The 26121-nt window shown below is 40.6% G+C and overlaps 1 pseudogene; it reads left to right on the top strand.

The window, feature by feature from the left end:
* The window catches only part of LOC145408989 (ionotropic receptor 21a-like), a 28955-nt pseudogene extending 7644 nt beyond the window's left edge, over nt 1–21311 (top strand).
* The last annotated feature ends 4810 nt before the right edge of the window (nt 21312–26121 follow it).

The raw sequence follows: 26121 nt of genomic DNA, 5'->3' as shown, positions 1-26121 counted from the left end.
AGTTGTGGAAGCAATGAAGAAAGTTAAATTGGGGAAAGCCCCAGGAACTGATGGAGTGTGTCGTGAAATGCTGAAGTATGGGGGAGAGATAGAAGTAGAATGGATGTGGAAGATGGTGCAGACTGGCCTGGGAGGAAGGTAGACTCCCGAAGGATTGGAAGTCAGGTATAATTATTGCCTTGTACAAAGGAAAAGGGGAAAAAGAAGTGTTTGGTAAACATAGGGGCATTTGTCTTCTTAGTATAATAGGAAAAGAGTATAGTAGGATACTTATTGATAGAGTTAGAGAAAGAACAGAGGAATTAGTTGGAGAAGAACAGAGAGGCTTTAGGAAGGGAAGAGGTTGTGTAGATTAGATATTCATTCTGAGATCTTTAGTGGAAAAGTTTCTAGAGAAGGGAAAGAAGTTGTATGCGGCTTTCATGTATTTGGAGAAAGCATATGACGGGGTGGATAGACGAGGATTGTGAAAAGTATTAAGAATATATGGAGTAGATGGGAAGTTGTTGAATGCTGTGAAGAGTATGTATGATGGTGCTAAGGCTGCATTGCGTGTAGATGGTGAACTGAGTGAATTTTTCTCTTTGAAGGTTGGGTTGAAACAGGGATGTGTCATGTCTCCATGGTTGTTCAATCTGTATATGGATGGGGTAATAAAAGTGGTACAAGGTAGGGTAGTGGATGTTGGAGTGCCCTGGTGAGAGAGGGTAGTGTTTGGAAACTCCCTGTACTTTTGTTTGCAGATGATACTGTGTTGTTGAGTGAAGACGAAAGGGAGCTGCAAGGCTTGGTGGATGAGTTTGGGAGAGTGTGTAAGAAAAGGAATCTAATGGTGAATGTAGGGAAGAGTAAAGTGATGGTCTTTGAGAGAGGTGAAGTCAGTGAATGTACAGAGAGGTGAGGTCGGATGGTGAGGAATTGGAAAATGTGAGAACGCATACGTACTTGGGTAGTGTGATGAATGAGGATGGAGGTTTGGAGGGTGAAGTGCTTGAAAGGGTACAGCAGGGAAGAAAGGTTGCTGGTTCTTTGAAAGCAGTGATAAGACACAGGGAAGTGAGCATGGAAGTGAAAAAGTTACTACATGACAGTATTGTAGTTACAAATCATAATAGATAGATAGATAAATAGATAGACAGACAGCTCTATGCGAGCCTGGGAATAGGAAATGAGCTTGCAAATTACACTGAGGAAAGCTGACGACAGTGGCCAGTAAGGAGATGATGCAGTTAGTTGTCAGCAGTCCACCCGTGAACAAAGCCCTAGTGACCATACACACACATACACACATACTCACACACAGGCTTCTTAAACTTTCCATCCACAAGGAACACACGTGATACGTCTCCTGTTTCACCAGAATTTAGGAAAGAGAGCTCAGAAGGAGACAGGCCTTAGAAGAGACAGTTCGCAGGGAGAAGGGCTTGGCAACTTGAGAGAGAGACAGAGAGAGCGAGACAGAGAGATAGCTAGCGGGACTCTACTTTATACTCCGCTCTGTGTGAGAGACTTGTTAATATTTCCAAGACAAATAAAAATACTCCCATACCATTCTTTACCTCTCCTGTCACTACATGACAAATGGGAAAGAAGATTATCTACTTATAAAGCTACTCAAGTATAACAACCGCTCGTCCACAAGTCTAATATATATAACTTCTCTACAAGTAACTACAAAGTCTTTTTATGACATACCGTTTTTTCCATGGTCCTTTCCTTCCATCCCAACAGACTGTGGGAGACTGCGTTAGCGCGCTTGCATCTGGCAATAGATAGATAGACAGAAGTAGGCTAATGCCTGCTTGTCAGAGTTAAAACACGTTTCCAGTAGTACTCATCACACTGACCGTCATAGTTGGTGTTATCAGGGTTGGGATGTTCCAGTAGCCTTTACCAAGTGTCAACCAATTAAGCACTTCAGATCTGGGGACGTGTATTATTTGTGCACTGTAGTCTCGCAATCTTTACATGATGTTCTTCAACTTTGGAGAGACCTCTTGTAGTGGAGGGTTGGATGAAGATATATCTGACTTCTTCATTTGAAAAATATTTCCAAAGCTGTCTAACACAGTCTGGAAGTAGAAAAAACAAAACTGAAAATTTATCATGGGACTGAATAGTGTAACTACGTCAGATCGTTTTATTCAGGCTAACTGCAGACGACTGTATTGAATTTTATATGAACTCCCAGGAATGTCAGGGTTTATTAACAAACTTCCACGTTTTTTTTTTTTTTCGACTCATATTCCTTTCAGGATGTTCTACAGTTGTCTTTTTATCCACTTCACGGCTATGAGATATTTTATGGTTATTTCTTCTTACCAGCTAACAGTTTCATTCAGTTTAGGTTGCTTCGAGATGGAAGTTTTAGATATAACCTTTACTAACGCCTGCAGTACGAGAAAACTTTCCTACGTAAATTAAAATCGTCTGCAGATAACAAGAATGTATCAATAACATCCATAATTTAATTATAGGAAAAAGCTAACCTCCACAGGTCCTGCGTCGAGACACCTGCGTCCACTACCTGTTCTTGGTTAACGAACCGGCAGCACTTCGGCATCTCCTGCTGAATTTATACCAACACCAACTGAACCTGGCAGCCAAGTTTATTCTCGTGTCCAGGGTGAAGCAGGTGGACCAGTTTTTGCAGGTGAGTGAAAAATGAGAACGTTTAGGATAAAAGGGTGTAATTCTATTTCCTCTGGAGCTTCTGTAACAATTCTTTCTAATCGGTTTAATTTGTCTGTCACACCTTCATATCCTGTGGTATGTTACTGATACACACTATATTTAAAAAAAGAAAGGCACAAACAAAATATAAAACTGCTTTAAAGTGAGATATACAAATCGAATGGCTTAGGAAGAGGGGTTACAAATTCCCACAAATCACTAAGAATATGACCCTACTTCCTATCGAGAGCACGAAGGTGTGTCAGTATCCACTTTAACATAGTGGTGTTAGATTTTGGTATGGCGCCGGTGTCGAGTGTTAGAAGAAAGAGCAGTACAAATGTGTATGAACTGAGAAAAGATAAAAACAATGTGATTAGCGAAAGATATGGAATAAGGACTGCTGGTGTGTGCTTAGATGGTATGGGCATATGGAGAGAGTAGATGAAACAGGGTAGCGAAACGGGTGTACGTGGGTGAATGATAATGAGAGGAAGCGTGGTAGGCTAATATATATATATATATATATATATATATATATATATATATATATATATATATATATATATATATATATATATATATATATATATATATATATATTAAAAGACTGAGCGAGCGAGTTGTTCAGATTAATTACCTATATATAAGCACATGACAGAGGTTTGGAATCCCATTTTTTATCTTAACAGTTATGACTCTGTTTGACCGTTGTATGTGAAGTGTGTCTCGTAGTAGTAGTAGTAGTAGTTTTTGTTATTTTTCTTATCTGAATGTGAACTTCGTGGACTGCAGGTTAAACATGCCCTTCTCTTACAGCCTATAATCCTCCTTTCAGAATGGTAAGGAAGAAGTTGAGAGAACTTTGTATAACCAGTTATTCCATCGTCCGGTTGTACTGGTGCTATCACGTGAAAGCGTCTCTTCAGCACTAAAAAGAATATTATGAAAAATTTTTGTGTAGATGTAACAAGAAAATGAGGGGCCTAAATGATGTGTGAACGACACTGTGACCATTTCACTTGGTTTGCTACTCATAGTTCTCCAATTGTATCTTGTTTTTGGATCTTACCTCGTTCCATTCTTAGGTGGGAAAGAGAGTCAAGTTGATAATGATCACTGTCTAGTCACAGTTTTACTCCAACCACCCCAGTCGCTGCCCCTCAACATGATGCCGAGTGTTCTGCTGGTGTCCCCTGTAGGCAAGGAAGATGGAGATGATGATGAAGGTGGTGTTAGTGGTGGTGACAGTGATGGCGATGGTCATAGTAATGATGGTAAAGGCCTCCTGCGACTCCACACTCATGACTTCTTCACCCACGCTGCTCGAGTCTCCATGCTAAGTCTTGGCTCATGGGTATGTAATTATAATCTTGAGCTTTACCCCTTCATTCTCATCATTCTCGTTGTTTCGTTCAGCTTATGACAGGCTGAGTAATATCCTCTGCAGCTAACTCAAAGACATGGAAAAGGCGTGTTTGGTGTGAAGTGGTTCCCCTGTGTATAGGAATACTTGTTTATAGTGCACTTTTACCTTCATCCAGACAACAATCAGACCGTGACCAAATTTTAGTAAATATTTTAGAAAATAGCCAAATATTAATAAGCGTTCTCTTACAACTGAGACTTAAGAATTATTATAAACAAAACCACATTCACATGAACCTTCGACTTTAACCGCTGAAATCAGAAAGCCTGCGTATATTTTCATGCTATCTTTAATATTCAATTTAACAGGGTTCTGAATTGTTTACCGACATTATGAGTGAGGATACAGTTATCAACAAGCAGTCTTAAGACAAAAAAATAATAATAATAATAATAACTGACCCTTTTACTGTATTCACAAACATTCTTGAGTTTAAGACGAGTATAAGATAGCTACAGTATATACTGTTATTTCACCTACACACCTGCCAAACACTCCTCAACCAAGCCAGAATGAATATTAATCTGCACATACGACAAGCCAAAATGTTTAGGTAAATAACGGATTACTACGAAAATTTGCTTAATCGTAACATTTGGCTACGATCCTTTGCGAATACTAGCCCTGCTGACTCGCTAAATCTGCGTCCTCCCTGCAGCTCTCCACATCCGCGTTTTCTTCGCAGCCTCTTAAGCGCGTGTGGTTCCCTCGCAAGCTTGTAAACTTTAATGGGTTTCAGGTAAGTTACGACGGGTTTGTCCGCTTGTCTTTATGAACATGCATGCGCGCACGCACGCAATTTTGTACGCATACACGTACACCTGAGGAAAGTTCTGCATTATACACTCACTTACCACTTGGAAATAGTAAATGTGAGACAAGTGGTAACAAAGCAGTAGCCAATATTCATCTATCTGGTAACTGTGTGAGAAGGATGGGGATGGAGGAGGGAAGGGTAGGAACTATCAGCTCCCCCAGCCTTCCTCCCTTAACCTCTCCTCTCCCACACAGTGGTAATAGACATTTGAGTGTCTGGCTACTGCCTCACTATTGGTTGTCTCACGCATAAAGGTCCGAACTGGCAGGCCGGTGTATAAGGCGGAACTTTCCTCGGGTGTACAGTACATGCTTCCCCCACCCCACCCCCATCTCTCTCTCTCTCTCTCTCTCTCTCTCTCTCTCTCTCTCTCTCTCTCTCTCTCTCTATCTATCTATCTATCTATCTCTATCTCTGGCACCCAAGCAACTATCATTTTTAGTCCCTTGTATTTATCATTACGAAGAGAAAAGTACAAGTAACATAGCCATTAAGTCCTTTAGAAACAAGTGCAGCCACATATTTGTATCACACCAGCAGAATCATCACCCAATACGACTGACATTAATTTTGACATAACTGTTAGTATAACCTGAAAGTTTTACATGCATGAAATGATCATAGCCGGTTTGTGTCCACTTGACAGAGGACCCTAACCTCTTTCAGCTCAGTTGAAGACAGAGTGTAGTCTTAGTTGAGGTCAAATTATACAAAAAACCAAGGAGACTATTTCCTACCTCATAATCAAGATTCACAGAATTTCAAGGAGCCACAGCTTAGTATTCCAAGTTGTGCGTGTCAGCAGGTTCAGTCAAATGAAAACAAATCGGTTATAAAAATTTCACCAGTTATCTACTCAGGTAATATTCGACACAATTATATCCACTGTTCTATGTCATGCTGACTCTATATTCAGATCCAGGAAGAGTATTTATGACCCGTTTTGCCAGTTACAGTCGTTAGTTTTGATTCACTTACGTCAGGCAAGGGCCGTTCAACTTCGCCCAGAGCAATTCAGATCATATACTGAGTATCATAGTTAGGCAACTTTTTAACAATTAGTATGACCTCAGTGCCGAACGATGAGATTTCCTAGCAGGGTACAACATACCAGCTTACAATATTTTCAGTAGTGAGGAAAATAACAGAGCAGAGGGCGGTGAACAGATATTCATTAGGACAAGGCTTCATGCAGTCATAATTCCTTAGCCCTTTATTGATAACGTTGACAATATTTATCTCCAGCTTAGAAATAAATCCCTTAGCAAAACAGAACTTGGTCTGATTTATCGTCCGTCAGCGTAGTCATGTAACACAGATAGTGATATTTACAACCAAATTGTTAAAATATGTTGCACCCATAGTTCTGTAATCTTGGCTGATTTTAATTTACCGGTTGCCAGATAGGGAGAGACCCAGTTGTCAGACATAGGCTTAGACCTGTACACTAACTTGCAAGAAAGTTCATCGTATCAGCTCGCAGACTACCCAACACGAAGAGGTAGCATATTAGTTCTAGTTTTGGCCACAGCGGAAAACGTAGCAAATAATGTCATGGTAGGAGGAGACTTTAGGGCTAGTGTGTCTTAAATTCACTGATGACAATGTCAGGGCTAGTTACGAGAAAATGCCTGACACAAGAGAGTGGATTATAAATTAATAATGGAAATTATTGGTTTAGTGACAGAAATCTCATTGTTCGAACAGTAGATATCAATGAAGCATATTATTTTCATCGCGCAACATACGACCTGCTAATAATATTAAACCCAAGTGGTGGAATACGGATATTAAGCGTTGTTTATTTGCTATAAAAAAATGTTCACAAAAATTGCATTGCAACAAAGAAAGTAATAAAATAAATGTATTGCTCTTCGTCATAAAGCGAAACGGTTAATAAAACGAAGTAAGAAAAACTCTGAAACTGACTTTGCTTCTATCAGCAAATCCAGCCCTAAGAAGAAGAAGAAGAAAAAAAAGGTAATATCACCAATAATTTGCTCACAAGTCACAAGGAGAGCATACAACTGATGAAACAGAGATGACAAAAATTATCAACACGTTCTTTGCATACCATACAGCTGAAAATGCAGAGTCCGTTCCTGCAGCTTTTTATTTTGTCTTAGAAGAGGGTAACATAATTTGCAACAGTACTGTTACTGACAATGATGTATGGCTAGCCACTGGTAAATATATTTAAAACACCGGGGCCAAATAAAATATTTCCGGATTTGAAACAAGCAGCGAATGAAATATCAAAGCCAGTAGCTGAGCTAATCAATAAATCACTAAGAAATAAAAAGGTGTCTCATGAGTGGACACTAGCAAACATATTTCCGTTATTTTAAAAAGGTAACAATCTGCAACCGGAAAATTATCGACTACTAGGTTTTACTTCAGTGGTGTGCAAATTGTTTGAAACTGTTATCAGCGATAAGCTTCTTAAGCCTCTAGAAATATACAGTATAATCTCATTAAAGATTCACAACACCGCTTTTGAAATAATCACTCTTGTCTTGAGAATCTCTCAGATGACTTGTACGATACATTCAGTATATATGATGAAACTAGGTTCTTTGACATCGTCTGTTTCGATTTTCAAAAGGCATTAGATACGGTTCCCAATAAAGACTACTTCAGAAATTGAATGTGCATTGGTTCAGAGGCAATGTGCTCGAGTGGACGTGAATAAAGAGTCGCAAGAAATGGCAAAGAATAAAACTGGAAAGATGTTACTAGTGGTGTGCCACAGGGCTCAGTCCTGGGTCCTACTCTGTTTTTACTATAAATGTTATAGATAAGGGTTTCTTTCGTAAAATATCCAAATTTGCTGATGATAGTAAAGTTGGAAACAGAGCAGACACATCTTTACAGAGGGAGGCAATTCAATGTGAATTCGATCGATTGTTTAATTGGGCCAAACCTGGCGGAGGGACTTTAATATTAGTTCATGCAATGTGTTGAACATTGGAAATCGAATTAGGCCAGTTACACTATGAACAGTATTTAACTAGATCAGTGGCTCTCAACTGGTGGTCCATAATGACTCTTCTGAGTGGTCCATAGTTCAGATCCTGAGGCGACAAAATTTCTGGGGGTGTGGGCAGGTGCAGAGCACTGCCTAACCGTCAGGGACGCTCCACTGGCGATCTTCTCACCAACCTTTCAGACTCCTGGTCATCCTCCTTTCAGGACTTTGGCGAAAGCTGTGCCATTGCGCTTGAGATCTCAAAGGCTTTCGATCGAGTTTGGCATAAATCTTTAATTTCCAAACTGCCCTCTTACGGTTTCTATCCTTCTATCTGTGCCTTCATCGCTAGCTTCCTTTCTGGTCGTTCTATAGCCGCTGTTGTAGACGGCCATCGATTTTCTCCTAGATCTATCACAGTGGTGTTCCTCAGGGCTCTGTCCTATCACCAACTCTCTTCCTTTTATTCATCAATGACCTTCTAAGTTGTACATCTAACCCTATCCACTCATACGCTGATGACTCCACCCTTCACCTTTCCATTCGGTTCCCGCAACGCCCATCTCAGCAGTTACTTCAACAAACAAGGGATGAGGCTATGGCACACCTAATGTCTAACTTGGCTCATATCTCTGAGTGGGGTAAAAATAATCTGGTTGTTTTTAATGCGTCTAAGACTCAGTTCTTACACCTATCAACCCGACAAAATCTTCCACAGGTATACCCACTAATGTTTAATAATATTCAGCTTAATCCTGCATCATCCTTCAACATGCTTGGGGTTTCATTTACTCAGGACTTATCTTGGAAAGATCATATTACATCTCTTGTATAATCTGCTTCCAAGAGATTAGGTGTGCTAAGCCGACTCCGTTCTTTCTTTACCCCTGCACAATTGTTGACTCTATACAGGGGTTTTATCCGCCCCTGTATGGAGTACATCTCTCATGTGTGGCAAGGCTCCCCACATAGAGCTCTTCTCAATAGGGTGGAGTCAAAGGCATTTCGTCTCATTAACTCTCCTCCTCTTACTGACTCCCATCAACCTCTGTCTCTTCACCGTACTGTTGCATCTTTATCTCTTTTCTATCGCTACTTTAATGGTCACTGCTCCTCTGAACTGTCTGCATGCATTACTCCACCTCTACGACGGGCGCATGGTACCCGTCTAGCAGCAAACTCCCATCCCTTTTCTGTTCAGCTTTCTAATGCAAGAGTTATCCGTTACTCCCAGTCCTTCATTTATCCAACAGGTCAACTCTGGAACTGTCTCCCACTGTCTGTATTTCCTGCTGCCTATGATCTCCAGTCTTTCAAACGCAGTGTGTCCAGGCATCTCGAATTGATCGGATCTTGAATTTGGCTCTCTCTTGTATGTTGTTTTTCTTTTGGACGGAACAATAAGTGCGGGCTCGCGGCCATTGGTTCCTTCTTCCTCACATAAAAAAAAAACTTTAAGAGTTTTTTATAAACTATTTTGCAAGCTGCCCCAGCTCTTTGTTTACAACTGTGTGCCGCCCTCAAAAATGGTTAGGTGCCAGTTTAAAAAATTATAGATTTCATGGGTCTGTACTAATTTATTATGTTTAATGGTGTTCTATGTTGTTCTGGACATGCAAAAATTTGTTTTAATAGATTTAATTTGTTTCTCCCCCTAAAACTATGTATTATACTGGTCTACAGAACTAGAATCATGGCAATGACAAAAAGGAATGTTAAACGCAAATATTCAGAGGACTACATCCAATTCGGCCTCACTTGTCAAGAAAAAGAGGGTATGGATTTTCCACAATGTGTAATTTGTTTCAAAGTCTTGGGGAACGGCTCAATGAAGCCAGATAAGCTCAAACTCCATCTCAAAAAGTGTCAGCCCAGTTTGTAGCAAAAGGATCAAGATTATTTCGACAAGCAGTCATCATCTTTTCAGCGGCAGCGTCTCAACTCAAAAGGTGCATTGTATGAAAAGGCGAGGAATGCAGTGCATGCCCAACATTGTCGTGTACAAAGTTGTACAGACCAAGACTCCTCATACAATTGTAGAGCAACTTGTGTTGTCCTGTGCAAAATAAATGGCGTGGCTTCTTTTGGCAAGGGAGCATCATGGAAGCTGAATGATATATCTGTCTCTAGTGACACAGTGTCAAGATGGATCGCTGAGATGTCACAGAACGTAATTATGTGATCAGGTTGTGGATGAAAAGAAAGAGGTATCCAATGTTTTCCATTCAACTGGATGAAATGCCTGATGTCTCGATGTGCACGCCATTGGTGTTCACACGATACATGGTTGCAGGAGACTTCAAAGACGAATTTCTTTTTTGTAAGACACTTGATACCACCACAAAGGCTCAAGATGTGTTTGAATTTGTTAACAATTTGTTTGAAATGCATGGTCTGGACTGGAAAAATCTTGTGGGTGTCACCACTGATGGTGCACTTGTCATGCTGGGCTCAAGAACGGCTTCAAAACCATGGAGAAAGAATGCTCTCCAATGGTAACCGGAGATATTTTCTTCATTCGTAGCGAAGCACTGGCATCAAAAAGATTACCTGATAAACTGAACACAGTTTTCAAAGGGCTGGTGAAGGTGGTTAATTATGTCCAATCATCAGCTGTGAATAACTGTTATAGGCTATTCGAATGATTTTGCCAGGAAACGGGTTCTGACTTTGATGTGATGTTCTACAGTCCTGTATGGTGCCTGTCAGTAGGGAAAGTGGTCAAAAGAATTTTTGAGCTGAGAGAAGAATTAGAATAATTTCTCCATGGAAAAGGAAAGAAAAACTGAAATGTGCTGACACCGTCTCATTTAGAACATGCATATCTTTGGGATTTGAACAAGTAAGTCTCAGCGACAGGGGAATAATGCAAATTTATTTTCTCACCAAGGCATCATCAAGGCATTTCTTGAAGAATTAGAACTCTGGAGTACAAGAGTCAAAGACAATAATTTGGTTCAATTTCCATGTCTAGATGCCATGCTGGGAGAAAAGGAAGCCATTCAGATGGAAATTCTGATCATTTGCAAAAATTACAGGAAGAACTCCAAAGCTACTTCCCAGAGGTGAGCATGATAAGGTATGGGCTTGCTTTCTTCAGGCATCCATTCTCAACAGATGGATCCGAAATCCATCTGAAAAATGATGTGGCGGATGAAAACGTACCAGCAAGTCACCATAGAGAAATCTGGGGCCGACATGACTGGCAGTTATACAGATCTGTCAGCACGATGTAGTCAGACTTCTTCTGCCATTTGCATCAATCTGCGTGTCTGAGAGTGGATTTTCATGCTTGTTGCATATTAAATTCAAACAAGAGGAAACGTCTTGTGTGGAAAACGATATTCGTTGTGCCTTATCAGGTACCACTCCAAACACTGAAAAGCTTGTGAATGATAAGAAAATCCCCAAATCTTCTGGTTGTTGGAAATAAATTTCACACCAAAATGTCAGTTTTCTTCGTTTTTACTTCACAAATAAGAGGCGAAGTTTGTCAGCGAGAAGAGATTTTATTATGTTTTCTTACAAAATAATTTCCAAAATCAAACTTTAGCTATCTACTATTTTCCTTCGAAATTTTTGGAAAGTAAAGGAAATGAAAAATTTTGTTCGTGAGAAGGGAATATTAAACGTTTATAAATAATAAAATTAAATTTTCTTATCCATCCTCTTTCTACAATTCCTACGAAAGAAAAGAAAAGAACAAATTGTCAGTGATAATATAATCCAACAGTTGTTTTTAAAAAGTAAATAAAAAATGGAGATGGTCCACGATTTTATCTTGGGCTGCTGGTGCATGACCTACAAAGAACCACTGAACTACTATAGATAATGTCAGTCGTAAAAAAGACAAAGGAATTATAATAACAAAATTATCTTCAGCCAGGCAAACAGTCTATGGAGGCTGTTAAAAAAAAAACCAACAAACTAATCTGATCCATTGGTAGAGCATTTGAGTACAAATCTGAAACTATCATCCTCACCTTGAATAATTCTCTTGTACGCCAACATTTTGAGTATTGTATCCAGTTCTGGTCGCCTTATTACAGAAACGACATAGAGAAACATGAGAAAGTGCATTGCAGAGCGGTCAAAGTAATATCTAGATTGTAGTTTGAGAATATGAGGAGCGTTTAGGCACCCTGAATCTCTTTACCTTAACTAAACAAAGGTTACAAGAAGATTTAATTCAAGTACGATATTCAAAATATTCTAAAGACACGATAAATACGGCAATCGATAAAGGCTCCACACTTGATCGCTCGAGATGTCCTTGAGGTTATCCGCATAAAATGACTGGCAAACGATTCCAGTCAGATGAAGCTAAGCAACTTCTTTAATAGAGCTGTAACTATGTGGAACAAGCTGCCCTGCAACTTAGTAAACTGTAATACTCGTACAGTACTAACTTTTCAAGGTCGCTTGGATATGTATATGTCTTCTAACCCCCAGTTTACTATGTTCCCTCCTAAATAATACATTTCTGTAACGTATAAACTTTTTTTTTTTTTTTCAGATCCCAGATGATAAATCCCGCAGAGCAACATCGGTAAATACTGTTGACTTAATGTTGCTTTCCTTTTCAGGTTGACAGCGTAGAATAAGATTTCTTTTCCCTCTTTCATATGAAATTTCCGTGACAGTTTTTCTTTGTTGCATGGTGATCCTTTTCACTGTTTCCTGCGGTTCGGCTGGAGGGTTTGATGGGTTGGTTGGGGGGCGGGGAGCCTTCTTGCTTCTCAGTTTTTGGCTTAAACTGCTAAAACAGACAAAATTCTTTTGTTACTTATAATCTTCCCTATACCAAACAACCACCAAAGGACTAATAAGTCTGCTGCTGTTTGCTTTCCTTTGTTCTCCTTTGTATAATCAGTTTAGGGTTATTCAGAGTCATTTAGAGCCAGTGACCCTGCAATGGTTCCGTAGTTATCGTACTCATTTCGTGTTAAGTAAGTCTTGAGTCTAGAGTCCTAGCCCACACCTTGGCGAGCATTTAAGTGGGTGCTGGTAATATAGCCATTCATGTTTTTACATACAGTATGTTCTCACTTTGTTGGTTCTCTCGACATATTCTGACCGAAACCCACAAACATAGCCAGTACATTACTTTGACTTTCACGTGCATCTTTCTTCCTACATTCTTCTCTCTCTATTTTGTCAAAATGGAGAAGCGTATATTATGACTATCACTCTCTTCGAGGAGAATCTCCATCCCGCTAGTGGAGTTGTTGCAGTATGAACTGATACAGATTCAGAGAGATACAGGTTCGTTAATATTTTTTTGGTTCATTAAATTTCATCAGTGCTACTTCAGGTTCAGGCTAGCTTATGTCCAGTTCGGCTTAGTTAGTTAGGTAATTCAGCTTCAGTGAGGTCCATTCAGGTCAAGTAGTGTACGAGCCATTTAGGTCCAGTTTGATCCTTCACATCCAATCGGGTCCACATCTGTATTCAAAGTGGCTTTTGAGATTTCATAACGATTCGCTCTTGGTGGTTTACTCTGCAAATTACACCTCAGTTTCCTCTTGTATGCTACTGGTGCAATATATGCCGATATTGAAATGGAACAGTGCAACATTCATGGGAATGTTAAGGTGTAAGAGGCAAAATAAATTGCTTAGAAAATATGCTACGAGGCCTTTGATGCCACGTCGAATAAGAATCACAGTCAGATTAATTCAAGTCCACTTACAGTACATCTATCTAGATGACTTTCTGTAGTTTTATTCATTCTTATTCATTTCAGGACTTTTAGACACCAACAGTTCAGCTTGGGATGATGTCAAGTGAGTAGGTGTTTTCAGTTTACCTAAAATTCACAGTTCATGTCAAAAAAGACTTGTGCCAAAAGCCATAGTTACTGGGCAATGGGTTTTAAAGTCGGATTTAGATTTTTATTTTTTTACTTGGTGGGAGAGGCAGAAACGAATGAGGGGATTTGTTTGGGACAGTGGTGAGTGATAAGCCATAGTGGGGAGTAACATCCTCTTAGCGCATCATAGGTCTGCTGCTAGTAGTAGTAGTAGTAGTAGTCAGTGGACTTAAGACTGAAGCTGCCCTCCTCGTGCAGCACACCAACCTCCTTTGGGGGGATAAAGAAGTAGTTTAGGGACGTTTGTATAGCTGGCAGGTTCACCACCCAGTTATATCGATACTATCACACGAAGGTGACCGTCACCAGCGCCTAAGTGCTGAAGAGGGACGCTAGTAGTGTTGGAAATCATTGTTAGGATATGCACGACATTTTGGGTGATGTGGCTGTAAAGGATAAGGCAGAGTTGGCTGGATGGTTGCTTATGATGGGTCATGTGGGGACAAGTATAGCATATTGTGAAAAAGGCTGTTGTTGAGAGGCCAGTAAAATACGACAGAAAAAAAAAAATGATGTGAGCGGAAGGAGTTGGGAAGGGTAAGCATGAATAACTAAACTGGCAATGGATGGCGGGGAATTATGGCGCAAGTACATCCTCTGATAATGGGTTTGCGTGAGGGACAGCACTGGTGGTGGGTAGGTGTTAACAACAATAACCTGATGTCACGTAAATGGTAGAAAATGTATAGGATGTGTGGAAAGGAGCGGGCAGGGCTGTCTGGGATGGTAATAGCTGGTGGAATAGGGTGGAAAAAGGTGTGGGAATGAGTGGGACAGGTCATGATGATAATGTTGTTGCTGCTGCTGCTGCTGCTGCTGCTGATGATGATGATGATGATGATGACGACGATGATGATGATGATAGTAATGATGATAACTATCGAAAAAGAAAATGATAATGCTGTTGCTGCTGCTGCTGCTGTTGCTGCTGCTGCTGATGATGATAGTAATGATGATAACTTTCGGAAAAGAAAATGATAATGCTGTTGCTGCTGCTGCTGCTGCTGCTGATGATGATGATGATGATGATGTTGACGATAATGATGATGATGATGATGATGATGATAGTAATGATGAAAAATAAAATTTCTTGGAGAGGAAGAAACTTAGTGAGATGCTGCTGTTGCTGCTGCTGCTGCTGCTGATGATGATGATGATAATGATGATAACTATCGAGTAAGTTTCTTTCACAACCTCATCGAAAGAAAATTTCCTTTATGATACCCTCAGTTGCGAGCCACAACATTCAACCATCCTCCCGTGTCCATCTTCGAGAGCAAGGGTGCGGGCGTGAGGTACGACGGGCTGGAGATAAGACTGCTGTTTATTCTGGCTTCAGCTCTCAACTTCACTGTGGATATTGCCACTCCTCGAGATGGCGAGAAGTGGGGAAGCAGACTTGACAACGGTACTTGGACGGGTTAGTAGCGTTATTATAAGCGTATATTTTTAGCTTGACGTAAAATTGTTACCTTTCGATCTTGAACGATTGGGTGAAGGTATACATTATTTGGTGCTAAGCCGAGGTGCTCATCTCAGTAACTTAGGCCTTTGAGTCTGTTGCGGTTTATGCACTCACTATTCTGTGATACAGTGCCGCTACATCATCCAGGCTACCACAGTTACCTCCATTAGATTTTACCCTACACACTCACTCTGCCTACCAGCCGACAAGGTGGGAATGGACACCTGAGTCGATTGGTGACAGATGCCTGCACGTGGAATCGAACTCTGGCACTATCAGATCGATAACTTTAGCAGCGCTAACTACTTGGTTACGGTATAGAAAGAACAGTGGCGAATATACAGTATGTCCTCGAGCTGAAACATGATTAAATTATGTACCCTTAAACAAACAGTCTCTGACCAGATAGACATTTCCATCACTAACGGCTATATTTTATATATGACGTGTATTAGGGATGTAAAACTGAAGGGATTTGAGACTGGCAATAAAAGAGTTGGATATTCATTGGCTCAAACATACAGAGATGATAATGATCAGATGGATGTATAGTGCGTCTTTTAACAACAGCTCTGGGGGAGGGGGTTAGGAATGCGATTGAAAAGCTGCGAGGAGGGAAGGGACTTTAATACTGTATATTAGTGATGTAATAAGAAAGAGTAGACTGAGATGGTTTGGGAATGCGAAGAAAATGAAGTTCTACAACTGGGTGCGAAGGGTGAGAGGTATGAATGTTGAGGACAGAGCTGCGAGAGGCCGAAAAAAAAAAGAAGAAGAAGAAGAAAAGAAGACTTGGAACGAGATCATACAATGTGACCTCAAGGATAAGGGACTGAGTAGAGATCGAGCAGTGTGGAAAGCCGTCTTTAGGTGACCAAGGCCGATGCATGCAACATTGTTGGAGCCTTTTAAGCGAAACAAACGAAAATTTGAAGATTTTATTTAGACTAGGAGTAACTTAACCCTTTCAACTAGATGGTGAATTTTTATTTCCTCATTGCTAATATCACATGCTTTTGTTTAACCTTTGTTCAGCTTTTCCTGGGTTTAAGAAAATAGTTTTTAGAAATAAAACAAAGACGACTCATCCTCCCATAATCCAGGAGCACTAGGTGAGACTGTGAGGGGTGACACAGACATATCCTTCGCCAACTACTTCATCACCGCCGACCGTCTGAGGATTATGGACATGACTCGACCTCACTACATCGACTACACCTGCTTCATCACCCCCAAGGCAAAGCCCCTGCCCCAGTACACCGCAGTCGCCTGGCCCTTCAGTGTGAGATAATGTTTTAGGTATCACTGTTTTGTGTGTCAACTCGATATATAGATTTGACAGTCCGTCCTCTAAGCCACAGTCGTCCTCCTCAGTGTTGCACATTTTAGCATGTCACCATTTTAACACCAATTCCCAACGTTCATTCTGAATTCATGCCAGGGTTGCCTTCTTCGTGACCTGCTTTACTTTAACTTGGCCCATTGTTACCATCTCTCCACTTTGAATGCATAAGTGAAACAGTAATTTAACACTAGAATATGGTGCTACTCACGAAGAAGTGCCAAAGAAAGGCTGCAGAGCCGTAGTATTTTTTTCTGCCAATAAGCTACGTGAAATAAGCTAAAAAAAAAAAAAATAAAAGACGAAAATTAGGCCAAATTAAAGTGAATGACCTATAGAATGCCCGGTGGCCTTTTTGAGACACGTCGGTGAGTCTTGCGGAAGATTAGTGTGGTCTGTATTAATGAAATTCACATAATCAAATTGTACCTTCTCCAGTTTGAGATCGAAATGGCATTGTTCCGAACCGCAGATTGGATTTCTTATCACTTATGCATCACCATCCCTCCAGTTCTCTTTTAAAGCTACCGAAAGTGGCATTTCTCACGATATCTCTAATCGCCCTTCAACTCAGTCATTTGAACTGTGCATCTAAGACCAAATTCTAATTCACATGGAAGTTTTCGTGGCATTTTTTCCTTAACAATTGATAACATATATTTATCCCTCTGGTCCCCCTTTATGTTACTAATGCACACTATGTCGATCATAGAAAGACATAAGTCCACTGTGCTCACGTCGAAATTAATCACCACCACCACCACCACCACCACGACAACAACAACAACAACGACAGCAATAGCAGCAGCAGCAAGTTGAAATGTAACAGGCAAATCGGTATGGAAGGAAGTGCATTGAAGTTGGTCTGTAATCTTATTCGTTTGTACATTGATGATTCCTGGTTTCACTTTTCCATCCTTTTCTTGCAGGGTCCATCCTTACTGTTAAAACAAATTTCCCTAAATGTAACAAAGGTACATTTAGGTTCAGATTACTACACCCGCACTGGCGAGAAGGAGAACGGGGTACTGCTCTGATCATTGTGTGGCTGTGTATCCTTCTGCGTGTAGTCTTGATCTCATTTTTTTCTGACTTTGTGGATGGGTTGAAAGTTAGTCAACGAATGGCGTGTTTATTACTAGGTCAAAGGAAAGGTCAACCTAAACAGTTTTGATTCGATTGAAACCAAACTTGCTGTAAAAACTGAATGTAAGGCAAGAAAAAAAATAGTAAATTTTGAGGACAATAAGTCAAAAAATATGGTCACAAGGCAAGGTAAAATTTCGGTCTATCCATTTTTGCATGTAAATAAGATAATAAAAATAGTTTTGACCTGATTTGGAACAATTTTTAAAAAGGCCTGAGTGAATCGTTTTTTAGAACAACAGATCAAAGGACAAAATCACTCAACAGGGTCAACTTGAGCAGTTTTTATCTGATTTACACCAAACTAGGTGGAACGAATCAGAGTAGGGAAGAAATGAAGGGATTCAATATTGGGAACAGTCAGTCAAAGACCAAGGTCTCCAGTCGAAGTCAGAGGTCAAGGTCACATGGTAAGGTAAACTTTAACAGATTATAAATAATGTCAAGAGCACTTGGTGAAATGAAAGAGAATAAGCCAAGGACGAAAGGATATGATATTGAGAATATTAAATCGATATCAAGGCTACAAGGACAAGCTCTAAAGTTTGATCCTATAACTCAAACAGTTATGAGTTGATTGAACGAGCGAGCTAAGTGAATGAGCAAGAACACTTATACGCACAATCAGCGAATGGGTGGGAGTGTAAACTGTGGCAGTTTTCCGTCGTGCAATACTGTGGAAATCTTAAAAGTACATATATGAATTCAGCCTTCTTGAAACTTTCACGAAAAACTTATATGACCATGTGAAACAGACTTTCTCAGATTCATCACTTTTTTATGTTTAAAGTAGTTGGAAAAAAAATCGTAGCGCTGAAAGTCCTAATGATAGGATTGTTCATTTAGAAATGATGAAAACTTGCTCAAAAATAACAGTTTCATGCAGATCATATGTGACAATTTTATTTGATGCCTCATACCACTGTCGCCACACACAATCGGACGAATTAAAGTCTTGGCATGAGTCACAAGTGACAGTTTGCTGATTTGACTTTTGTGGAAACAACAACAACAACAACAAAAACAATATCACTCCAGCTAGAGCAAAGGGTGAACCTACCAATGGTTTTCAAACTTTTTATCCTGATGACCCCCTAACTTCCAGTTCATCTGACTGCACTAACACACTTTTTACGCGGTCGAGGCAAGTAGTATGAACAAGAGCATTTTCTATAGTCTTCACTTTATTATTATATTTATCAATTCTCCATGTTGATAAAAGGTTTGATTACATAAAGAACATCTTATTCTTTCTCTCTCGTATTCAGGGTGGGTAAGGTAAAAAAAAAAAAAAATGAATGCATTGCATCAGTTACTTAAAAAATGTCAATAGACTACAAAAACGGTGAGGGCAAATATTACACCTTCCAATATACCAAGCATGACACAACTCGACTGAGAACGTTTGATGCTCATGTGCTGACGTCCATACCCGTTCGAATGCTCTGTAGAATCGTTGGCTTAAGATTCTCATTTGTATGCCGTCTCCATCGATATATAGGCAGACTGCAAAAATTATGAAAAACTGCCTAAAGAAGGTTAAGTTCACTGAGTAAAAACGAGAGATTAATGTAAATATTACACTCTGATCTTCCTCCGAAATATCCAAAAATTTTCACGTTACTTCTTAAAACTTTTACCATGGGGCTGCATCCCCCCTTTGCCCCCACAACGCACCCCATTCAGGGGGCGCGCCTCACAATTTGGAAAACGCTACTTAGGTTATCTTAGGCTGTTGCACTGTCTGAGTGCTCCTTGTTAATCTATTATCTCAGATTTAAGAAATCATAATTATTTTAATGCTCCATCCACTCAGGTTCTTCATCTTTCTCCTCAACATAAACTTCTACACGATCACTCTGCAACTAACCTTTAGCAACAAACATCCCAATGCTTAAATTTTACTTTAATATTTTCAGTGTCTTCTTGTGTCTGTCTTCGAAAGGTTCCAGTACTGCACTTAAGACATGAATTTCTCAGAGGCCAGAATGCTGATTGAACTCCATATTTTATTTAATTTTAATTAGTTATTTATCTTGAATAGGATCTTACACATCTCTATGGAGAACATTTTTTGTTGTTATTGTTGTTGTTGGTGTGTGTGTGTGTGTGTGTGTGTGTGTGTGTGTGTGTGTGTGTGTGTGTGTGTGTGTGTGTGTGTGTGTGTGTGAGGGAGAAAAGATAGTGAGGATTCTCCAAAAATAAAATTACTTCGCTAACAGTGTGGTCAAAGATTTTCCATATCAGTCCTTATTGACTCCTAATAGTACCTGTAGTTACCGCAGCTTTTGAAATCAATCTTTTATCTCTCTTATGCTGATCAGTGGACATTTCCCTCTGAAATCTCCATGTGCATGTCTTTGCCATCACGGCGGATACACAACACTTGTCCATCCACAGAACCTAGCATCCCATTTCTGTCCAGCTTCCAAGTGTCAGAGGAGACTGATATTTTCACTGTTTTACCTATACATGTGGCTAATACTGAGTCTTCCTCAGTTTATCTTTCCCCATGAAGCAACCTCCAGTCGTTTAAAAACAATTTCAAAGTGCCTCCAACGGAAATTTTCTTTGACGTTCTTTTGCTTGACTTGCTCTGATATTGCTAGCTGTTGTTATTTTTTTCAGCTTTTGATTCCCTCTGGTCTTAAATGAAATTATGTGTTTTCAACCATACCTAAGTAGGTATCAAGACAAATGTCAGATTATACAAATATTCATATTATTTGTGGCTAAGACATTATCAGTCCCAAGTGAAATGATGTATACTCCCTAATTTATGCCAATCGAATTGCTAATCAGATCTTATTATTACGAACGGCAAAACAGCGAACCCCATATTGCTCTTTCCAAAGGGTAGCAAGCTCAAGTCTATGCAACTGCTGCCCAGAGCATTTCAATGTATGAAACTATACGAAGCCCTCAGTAACATACGAACAACAAACTTCTAGTACCCTATTGACTAATAAACTTTTTTTTTTAATACCTGAAATTTACAATAATCAGGCCAACACATCCTCTCATAACCACCAGGGATTGGCAGTTATCAAACAGATCCCTTTCTTCCACGTACCAGGTGATGATGGTAATCAACAGAACAGGTTCGTTTCATTTAAACATCCATAATCGACAATCAAATTCGTCTCTTTCCTCTAACCACTAAATGTTTATAATGATTAGTCAGACACTGGATGTGTACAATAATCATCCAAAATATCTATTCCTTTCCACTCCCAGGGGATTGTATGGGTCATGATTTTTGTGACTCTGCTAGTCTTGCCGCCTATCATCCGGCTAACAGGGACCTTGGAGCCAGGATCATGGTTCCATAAATTCACCAACTCCTTCTGGTATGTCTGCGGCATCTTCTTAACCCGTTCCCAGCCTGTGAAGTTGGTCCCGAAGTCTCCTGGGCTGAGATTGGTAGTAATGGCTTCTTGGATCACCGCCGTCGTGCTCTCAGTTGCCTACAAGAGCTCTTTGATAGCTTTCCTTCTGGTGCCTCTGCCCGCCCCTCCGGTTGACACGCTGGAGAATCTCTTGTCCTCTGGTCTTCGGTGGGGTGTCAGAGATCGAGGAGGATGGGAGGAATGGTTTAGGTAAGTACGACTGCGGCCAATGGTATCATACCTTACGAGAGAACCTCTATGACTTTTCACTTGGTGCCTTTATATGTGTCACCTGTGGATGTGCAGAAGAATCACATACCCTTATTACTGACGATCACTTACTGAATACCTATAATATGTGACCAGATCAGACAGCACTGCAACTTAAAAAGAGTGGCTACTGCAGTGCTTTACATTTTAAAGCACATTTTGAAGAACTGAGAAAAATTGTATTGTGTATCCTATTTCACTGTCCATAAATTGCATCCTGGTATGTAAGCCATTAGAAGTATATAATTTGGAATGTATTCTGTCTTTCCCATATGCAGTATACATCAGTAAATCAATTATTGCTCCAACAGAACCGTAAAGATTCGGAGCTAGGCTTTTTATTCCAAACATGTGAAGCGTTTGACCAGTTGCACAGTCACCAACAGGTTGTGACCGAGTGGTTAGAATAGAAGTTTGTTGTCCTCAATGACGCAAAATCGATCCCAAGCTGCGACGGAGAACAGTTTCATGAACTGAAACTCCTTAAAATAGACTTGACTGGTCTACAAGACCCACAACCATGTCATAAAAACAACGCTGCTAATACCTGTGCATCAGTCCTGAATAAGAGAAGCCATGCATTTATCCAGTACAAATGATGGGAATTAGTGCTGGAATAGAGACATGTGAAGGAGGGCTGCTGGGCCTAAGAGATCGGATTGTTAAGCCTATGCCCAAAGTCGACAGAAAAAGATAATATACAACTCCAACCACCCTTTGGATGTACTGTAATTTCACACTCGTACGAGAGCGTGAGGGTGTTAGGTGTTTTGTCCATTTCTCTGCATTTGTCCTTCTGTATGTCCGTCTGTCTGTTAGCAAGATTGTAGAAAACTATTGGATGGAACTGCACCAAATTTGTCATTATGACTGAAGATCATTATGAAGACTGGTGATTAATTAACGGCATAGAAAGGGGTTATCGATCAAGGGCAAAGCCAAGGCCACCTCGAACGTTTTAATCCAATTATGACTATACTTCGTAAAGCTGTTGAAGGTTACAAAAGAGTGAGGTGATTCAATTCCAAGAACAATCAGTCAAAGGAAAAGATCAAAACCAGGGTCAGATATTTCGTTCGTTAACTAAAACAGGTTTAAGCTGATTTGGGTCAAACATCGCAGAATGGTTCAAAGTTATCTATCTATCTATCTATTGCCAGACGCCTCAATCCCGTTTGGGGTGGCCACAAACAAATCGCCTCCACATCGCCCTGTCCCCCGCCATTTCACTGCCCTGCTCCCAACTCGCACCCCCCTCTCTCATATATCTCTCCACCCCATCCCTCCATCTCATCCTCGGCCTCCCCCCCCCCTCTTTCCCCCTCCACCTCACTCACATACACTCTCTTCGTCAGTCTTTCACCCTCTATCCTCTCCACATGGCCAAACCACCTCAGTGTGTTCCTCATAACGCTTCCTATCACATCTACATCCACAACACAACGCTCCTTTATATTCTCATTCGTCAGCCTGTCTCTCCATGTGACTCCACAGGCTCATCTTAAATAACTCATTTCCACTGCTCTCACTCTTGACTTGTGTCCTTCCAACAATGTCCAAGCTTCACTTCCATACGTTAGAGTTGGTATCACAATACTGTCATGTAGTAACTTTTTCACCTCTATGCTCACTTCCCTGTTTCTTATCACTGCTTTCAAACAACCAGCAACCTTTCTTCCCTGTTGTACCCTTTCAAGCACTTCACTGTCCAAACCTCCATCCTTACTCATCACACTACCTAAGTACTTAAACATACTCACATTTTCCAATTCCTCACCATTCAACTTCGCTGTACATTCACTGACTTCACCTCTTGCAAAGACCATCACTTTACCCTTCCCTACATTCACCTTTAGATTCCGTTTCTTACACACTCTCCCAAACTCATCCACCAAGCCTTGCAGCTCCCCTTCGTCATCACTCAACAACACAGTATCATCTGCAAACAACAGTACAGGGAGTTTCCAAACACTATTCTCTTTCACCAGGGCCACTCCAACGTCCACTCCCCTACCTTGTACCTCATTAATTACCCCATCCATGTACAGATTGAACAACCATGGAGACATGACACATCCTTGTTTCAACCCAACCTCCAAAGAGAAAAATTTGCCTAGTTCACCATCCACACGCACTGCAGCCTTAGCACCATCACACATACTCTTCACAGCATTCAACAGCTTCCCATCTACTCCATATATTCTTAATACTTTCCACAGTCCTTGTCTTCCACCCTGTCATATGCTTTCTCCAAATACATGAAAGCCGCATACAACTTCTTTCCCTTCTCTAGGAACTTTTCCACTAAAGATCTAAGACTGAATATCTGATCTACACAACCTCTTCCCTTCCTAAAGCCTCCCTGTTCTTCTCCAACTAATTCCTCTGTTCTTTTTCTAACTCTGTCAATAAGTATCCTACCATACACTTTTCCTATTATACTAAGAAGATAAATGCCCCTATGATTACCACACACTTCTTTTTCCCCTTTTCCTTTGTACAAGGGAATAATTATACCTGACTTCCAATCCTCTGGGACTCTACCATCCTCCCAGGCCAATCTGCACATCTTCCACATCCATTCTACTACTATCTCTCCCCCATGCTTCAGCATTTCACCACACACTCCATCAATTCCTGGGGCTTTCCCCATTTTAACTTTCTTCATTGCTTCCACAACTTTTATCCTACTGATTTCTTCCTGTCTTCTCACCTCCCTCCTTCTCCCAGCCATTCCCCAGCCACTTATACTCGCATTACTTCCATCCTCTATGTTCAACAATTCCTTAAAGTGTTCTCTCCATCTGCTCACTTTTTCTCCCTTCTCCACTAGTAATCTACCATTTTTATCTTTCACTCCCCTGCTAACTTCACTTCCACCCTGTCTTACTCTCTTCATCTCTTTCCAGAACATTTTCTTACAGTCCCTCCACTTTACACTCCAATTCCTTCCAAATTCCTCATCCACTCTCTTCTTGCTCTCTCTTACTAAACTTTTCACCTCTCTCTTTCTTTCTACATATAACTCTCTTTTCCGCCTCTCAGGTTCTTCCACGCCCCTATTTCTCATCTATTCATTGTATGCTTTCTTCTTTTGTGCCACAGCCTGTCTCACCTCTTCAGTCCACCACGCTGTTCCTTGCATCCCCCTCCGTCTTCTCTTCATCCCACACACCACATCACATGCTGCACATATTTCTTCTGTAAATATCCTGCACACACCTTCCACGTCCCACATCTGCTCCAATTCATATTTGACCAATCGTTCCTCCACTTCTCTCGTATACTCTGCCTTTTTCTCATCCTCTTGTAACCTTTCCACTTTCCTCTCTCCTTGCAACTACTTCTTCCTCTCGTCTTTCCCTTCTTCTATTTCTCCATCTTACTTGGATCCTAATTCTGGCCACCACCAAGTAGTGGTCAGAAAGTCCACTCCCCCAACCTCTATAAGCTCTTGCATCCATTGCACATCTTCGCATCCTTTCATCCACACACACATAATCAATCATTGCCTTCCTTTCATTCAGTTCACCACCCACCCTTTTCATCACTCGCCATGTATACCTGTGGATCATTTTATGCCTGAAGAGGGTATTGGCTATCACCAACCTCCTCCCAGCACAAATGTCCACTAACGCACTGCCATTCTCATCTATCTCAGCAGGCACACCCCACTCACCAACTATTCCATCTACCTTCACATTCCCTACTTTACCATTCATATCACCGATCAAAAACACTCTCTCATTCCTTCCAAACTTTTCCATGCACACTTCCACATTTGTCCAGAACTCTTCTCTCACTCTGCTAGCACGATCTTGCTTTGGCACATACACACACACAATCGCCCACATTTGTATTCCAACTTTCAACCTTACCCACACAATCCTTGACCCAACTGATCCATACTGTCTTATGCTCTTCTTCCATCTTTTACTTACAACTACTGTATACATACTCCTTCCTTTGCCCTCTCATTTTCACCTACTCCTGCACATATACCCCATCCATACTTCCCTTCTCTCACACTTTCTCCTCTCCATTTTGTTTCAGTTATTGCACATACATCCAAGGATGGAATTATTCTATTCTCAGAACAATAACTTACAGGTCAATATCAGAAAGCATGATTAAGTTATACACTTTTGATCCCATTTGAACTGAGCTTGATGGATTGGCGATGGATCAGGCAACGATGAAGTAATTTAAATCTGAATATCAATCAAAGGTCAAGGGGACATGGCAAGGTCAAATTTCCAGAATTAAAGCCGTTTCAGACCACCAGTGGGCACCTGTTGTGTCCGAGGACGTTGGTCATCAGTTTCGAAACATAGTGACGAATAATGTTAGGAACAGTAGATCAGAAGAGTAGAATCTCCTCGAACACGTCTACATGGTCATATTCAAACATTTATTGTTTTTAACCATACACCAAAACGACAGGTGCCCCCTTATCGTTTTAACATGCCTTTAGCAACTTAGATTGATTGTACGCCTCTGGTATTGCGCTCTTTGAGTACTTTCTGATTTCTGTGGCTTACACCCGAGCTGAACTCCATAACCCACTAGAATGATTAGACCATCAGGCGACCATTTGGTTATGTGGTTACAACCAGCGTAGTAACTTGTTCCTCTGACAACAAGAATCGTTTTGGCCTGTCACTCAGTGTAGTCACCTGAAGGAAACGCTATATCAAGTGAATGGATGGTGGGTGCCCTCACCTACCTGAGGTTTTAATCACTTTCATTT

Source organism: Coenobita brevimanus, chromosome 79, assembly GCF_032717465.1.
Source record: "Coenobita brevimanus isolate Jiangsu-jjx chromosome 79, ASM3271746v2, whole genome shotgun sequence".
Taxonomy (NCBI): domain Eukaryota; kingdom Metazoa; phylum Arthropoda; class Malacostraca; order Decapoda; family Coenobitidae; genus Coenobita; species Coenobita brevimanus.
The sequence above is the reverse complement of the archived record's forward strand: the minus strand, read 5'-3'. Positions and strand labels throughout refer to the sequence as shown.